The sequence below is a fragment of the Apis dorsata genome, unplaced genomic scaffold, assembly GCF_000469605.1.
Source record: "Apis dorsata unplaced genomic scaffold, Apis dorsata 1.3 scaffold_307, whole genome shotgun sequence".
Classification (NCBI taxonomy): Eukaryota; Metazoa; Arthropoda; class Insecta; order Hymenoptera; family Apidae; genus Apis; species Apis dorsata.
In genome coordinates this window covers 213,078-218,823 of record NW_006263579.1, presented here as the reverse complement: position 1 = coordinate 218,823, position 5,746 = coordinate 213,078, and the positions used below count along the sequence as shown (strand labels likewise).

The following is a 5,746-nucleotide window of genomic DNA, read 5'->3' as shown; positions in this document are numbered from 1 at the left end:
CTTTCACCTCCCTCTCCCCCTCCCCCTCCCTTTCCTCTCTTTCACGGCGTACACACCCTATTCGTCGATGCCCGAATTTTTTTCCCCGTGATTCTTCTCCCTCTCTCTCTTCACAGATCTTTCCCTCTCCGCGTACACCACCGCGCCATATTTTATCCGCGCCTTCTTTCATTATTTTTAACGATCGTCATTTTATTACGCGTAATTCGTTTCGATTTATACCTACTCCCCCTCGCTCGAACGCCATAATAACGCGAGAGAGAGAGAGAGAGAGAGAGAGAGAGGTGAGCACGTTTCCGTGCTATCATTGCGTCTCGTCTCGCTCCCGGTCACGATCGTCCGCGTTGCGACGGAGAAAAGAAAAAAGATTAATCCCCGGCAAAGAGCGAGAGGGGAGGGCAGAGGGGAGAAAGGATATGCAAGAAAGGCGGGAGATTAAACCGGAAGATATATTGCGCATCCCGCGCCATAAACAGACTGATGAGACGTACGCGCGATAGGATTGGCCGGGTGAAATGCTTTCTCTCAAATTACCTTCGGCCTCTCGCTCGCTCGATAATAATTCTCCCCCGTATCCCCGTGAAACAACACGTCCCACCTTGTAACGCGTTCCTGAAAATTTTTCATCTTCTTTGATGGAATAATCCAGCGACGTACGTACGAAGCGAGAAACACGACACGAGTACATGTGCGCTATCGTTGGAAAAGACGGCACTATCTCCCCCCGAATATTTTATTCCTTTTATTTCTCCAGCATCGAGTTCTGATTGCTGCATTTTCTGACGCCGGTGATCCTTAATTTCCGTCAGCTTATTTGTATATACCGATCCTCTCCCCCTTTCCAGTTTTCCGATGACACTGGTCACGGCTGGCCGACCACCAGTCGAGCCACATCTTACCCGATACCGACCGCGACCGATCTAAATTGGAATCTGCCGTTCCGGGGGAAAGCGTCGTGTCGACTGCCGAGTCGTCCACGCAGCGTCGTCGCTCGACGATGCGGGGCGGAAGATACCGAGATTGTGGACAGAGAATCGTTGGCAAGTTCGATCCGATCGAATCACCGCAGATGGGTTTCACGGGAGGGAGGAAGACGAAGACGAGACGAGACGAGACGAGGCGGGTGGATATTTCGGGGAGCGCGTGCACGCGTGCGAATTCGCGTGATTTATGGAGGACCGATGCCCCGCTAAATATCGATTTTTCGATATTCCCGATACTCGACACCCCGGCAAATATCGCGGATAGGTGGTGGCACTCGATCGCCCCGAATCTGTCCAGATTATCATACACGTCCACCGATTTTTTTAAATTAATTCCGCTTCGCCGTGAACGGTCGAGCGAATCTTTCGGCGAAATTCGATACCGATTGTCGAGTTTTCTCTCGAATGCTCGTTTTTTCTCCTTTTTCGTCGATTAAATTTTTCGAAAAAGCAATCGAGATTGAAATCGGTCAATGCGAGAAAAATGTATCGAGAGCGATAAGAGGGAGGAAACGGATCCTTCCGATACGCTATTCTATAATTAAAACTCTCCCCTTGCGGTACCGGGTAACGATTCTTATTTAAAGAACTGCGGAAGATGCGCTCCAACGTTGCACCTTGTATATACGTTTTAGACGCAGCTGCAGCGCCGCGACACACCAACAAGTGTTTTATAATGCAGATTAGCCGGGTTATTCCGGGACAACGTCCAACGATATCGCGATACACTCTTGCGAGCGACTAGTTTCTTTTTTTTTTCCTTCCCCCACCCGTAATATGTCGTTCTCAACCCCCTCTCGAAATTAACCCTCCCTATCACTTTAACGTTTAAAGTTATTCCATCTTTGGGGAAAGTAAAACGCGAAAAGTACCTTTGCGAGATCTTCTGCGAGGCTCTTAACCTCCGCCACCCCTTCGTTACTCCTTCTTTCGATCCTCCTCCCCTCTTTCCCTACCCTTCTCCACCCACGCGGTGCACCTTCTTAGCGGTGGGACGAGCGCAAATCTTTTTCAATCTCTTTTGAATCCTTTGCGGGAGCACGGGTGAGATTGGAGAATAAGGGGTAGTGGTGGGGATGGTGATTCGAAGAGAACGAGGTAAATCTGGCGAGAAGAACGAGAGGAGGCCCCTCAGGACCCCAGGGAAGGAGGATGCGACGAAGGATTCGATTCGATATACGTTCCATCGTTTTTCCTCCACCTCCGCCATCGATAATCCCCCCTCCCCTCCTCCACCCCGTGTAAATCCTTAAACGCGTCATAATGGACTTTGCTATCGGTTATTATCGCGCTACTACTGCGCGCTTCCATCCTCGCTGGAATTCGAACCGCATTTCCCCAGACCCGTCCGCGCCACGGTCCGTTAGACGATCCTCGAGCGAGGCGAACCCTCGAGATCCTCGGAGGCAAGAGATCGGAGGCGAGAGAGAGAGAGTCAGCAGGGAGGAAGGGAAACAGTGGAGAGGGGAGGGCGAGAGGAGTCACACACCTCGCCAGAAGTCGAACTCGAGCGGGACGATTTAGTTGCGCGACTGAGGAGGAGTGGAGAGTGCAAGAGAGCGATAAGTGCTCTTCAGTGTTAAATCCGTAGGGAAAAGCTGGTGTGTATATATATATATATATATATATATATATGAGGAGGGGAGGGAAGGGAAAGGGGGAGAGGAAGATGATGCGGGGATGAAATCCGCTCGCAGGTGTTAAAATATTCGTAGCGCCAGGAAGCAACGGTCTCGCTCGGCATCGGATGCCGGGGCAACAGCTCGAAAATACTTTCACGGTTGATCGCTTTTCCTGCCGCATCGCTCGGTATCAAAGTCATCCCCCCAAAGTCATGTGTATACAGGCGGGTTATACCGGCAAACCAATCCCCTCCCTCCTTCCCCCTCCCTCCCGCAACACCGCGGGACGATAAGAGATAAAAGAATAAATTTGGAAAATAAATTCGGCAAATTTATTATGAAACGAATTCATGAAATACATTTTTCGAGCGATAAAGTTTTATCGGATAAATCGGTCTCCGGTCTATCGGATTATAATTCGATAACCGGCTATCGTCGGTTGACAAAAAAGCAACAATAAGCGAAACAATTCGACGGTATAATACGATTAAACGAGTTGAACGAGGAAAAATTTTAGACGGGTAGAATCAACATTCGTCGAATCGTGACGCTTTTTATCATTCCTGCAAGATGAAAGAAAAGAAAGGAAAAAAAAAAAAAGAGGTGGAAAAAAGAGAATGGGAGAAAAAAAAAAAAAAAAGAATCGTTACGTTATTTTTATACACGCGCAAAGCGCAAAATCGCCGTAGGATACATCGAGTTGTTGCGGTGTACCCGGTAACGAACGGAACGGAATTTCGTTGCAAATTTTCTTTCTATCTACGATGTTGAAAAATATTTGGAAAAATTCTCGCGATATCGTTTCGTCGGAAGGCACGAGTTCAAAACGCGTTCGAAAGATACTTATTATTATTATTCGCACAGTTTTTTCGCGCAGTTCATAAGTGTTTCTCCAACGCTAACTCCCATTACAGTTTTTTGTCGCGACAACGATGTCCCTTTAAACGCGGCCATCCCAAGAGAGAGAGAGAGAGAAAGATCGCGTTTTAAAAGAGCAAAAGGATACTCAATATCCCCAACCCGGCAAACGAAAAATTATCGCAGGTTAAAATAAAAAAAATATGCACGCGACAAAGTGGTCGAACAAATAGCGTATAACAGCGATTTCCTTGCCTCGTTTCCTCTATATTATCGCGATTCGCCTGTACCATAAAGAAAAAGAAGAAAAAGAAAAAGAAGAAGACTTCTCGAAGAGAAAGCGCTCGTTCGTCGACGAAGCAGCTCGTGTATACCGTGTTTACGATACATACGAGGGGAGAGGAGAGGGAAGAGACGTTCTAACGTTACACGCAGCCACCGACGACCAAGACCAGAAACGAGTGGAGGCTCGAGTCGGAAGGAGAGAGAGAGAGAGAAAAAAAAAGTATACTTTGCATTATCGTGGCATCGACAATGCGCGAAGGAGAGGGGGAAAGAGAACACGCGGAGCAGTCGATTCGACTAGAGCCTCCACGAGACGTGTGCGCGTGTATGTACACACACGTGACGCGACGAAGAGACAGTGAACCGTGGTGGAGAAGAAGAGATGGAGAGAAAGAGAGAGAAAGAGAATAAAGGCATACGTGTACATACGTGGCATGTACGTACATAGCCGCGTTGAAGAGGCAGGCTAGGTACGAGTTACCCAAACTCCCATTCGATTCGAGCGACAAACTTTGCAAGCAGTTTGATCGCCGGAGTTACAGATTCACCGTACAACTCTCCCAACTCCAAATGGGGAATCTATTATCGAGGCAACGTTTACACGTACATGTTCGTTTACGCGGCTTGCCGCCCGCCCCCACCCCCTGTCATACCCGTCCACGATCCAACCCCGTTGTGATCGCGGTGTCAACTCATTCGCCCCTGAGAAGTCGCGAGAGGATCCTCTTCTCGGGGATCGAGGAACGAACAATGCCTGCGATCGATCGCGACGAAGGCTTCCGTCTGTCTAATCTTCTCCCACGTCCCAAGTTGTCCCTCGCGGATTCGAACACGGATTCGAAGACGAGAGGAAAAAGTCACAGGCTCGTACCCCGTGCACATCTATTCCTGCTTTGCCTTTTTGTTCCCTTCTTTTTTTATTTCTTTTTTTCTCTTTTTCTTCTTTTTTTTTTCTTTTTCTTTTTTTTTTTACGGTCGAAATTTACCAGTCGCAAAAGCTTCCCCGTAATTTTACGAGAATCCCTGGATAAACGGGGTAAGCTTGAAAGGTGGATGCGGGTTTCCTGGCAGATTCACGACGTAAATACATTTGTCTCTCCTTCTAAGTGGGCCGCTGTCTCTTCGTTGCCGAATAAATGCCAGCCGAATAAAACTTCCTGGCTACACACGAACGCAATTACCGGACGTATTCGAGGAGGGGTGGGGAGGGCCGGTTCCAAAGGCTCGTTGCTTATCCACGATCCACGTCTCTGCCATTTCATTCGAATCTTCCCGACGATTCGACCAAGTTAACCGCCCTCTTTTCCTTCCATCGAGTCGTCAAAACCGACCTAGTCTGAATCGATCGAGTTAAATCGATCATTCTCCATCTAGGTCGATCCAGGTTGGACAGTGTCCATGAAAGTAGTAGAAATTGGAAGGAAATGTCCAGAGCAGTCGGTTGGTAGGAGTCACGAAGCGATCGTTGGCTAACCACAGGCTGACACCGCCCTTGACAAGTACTCTCAGGAGAGGGTGGAAATAGTTGATATCTATCTTCGGGCCACTTTGGTCCAGAATTCAAGGAAAATGAAAATATTATCGCCACAAATCCTCGTTTAAATCTTTGCCTCTTCTTTCATTGGCGAAACTTTTTTTTTCTTTTTCTTTTTTCTTTTTTTTTTGATGAAGAGAAAAATTGCATTTGCTTCTTTCACTTGCGATTCCTCTCCCTTCACCGTTACTCTTCCTATGGATTTTTTTGGATCGCCGAAATTGTCCTCCAGATCTTCTATAACTTCTTCGATTAGTAACGTGGATACTTTCGTCATCGGTAGAATTCATAACGAGCGTAAGAAAAGCATCGCGTCACGGGGGATAATATTATTTTTCCACTATCGATCCAACGACGAGATTGTCGACGAAAATAATAATAACAAATCGAGAAAGAGGATCCCTCATAAATTTTCAGAGGTTGGTCAGAGTCGGTAGGTTTACCTCTGGAATAATTTGCCGGGA

At 47.5% G+C, this 5,746-nt stretch overlaps 1 long non-coding RNA gene across 1 annotated transcript in view; it reads right to left on the bottom strand.

Moving 5' to 3' along the window:
* Nucleotides 1-1,951, bottom strand: part of LOC102672018 — a 20,582-nt gene extending 18,631 nt beyond the window's left edge. Inside the window, exon 1 of the long non-coding RNA XR_422039.2 lies at nucleotides 1,940-1,951. This is a non-coding gene — a long non-coding RNA (uncharacterized LOC102672018). The remainder of the gene's footprint in view (nucleotides 1-1,939) is intronic.
* Nucleotides 1,952-5,746: the final 3,795 nt, after the last annotated feature.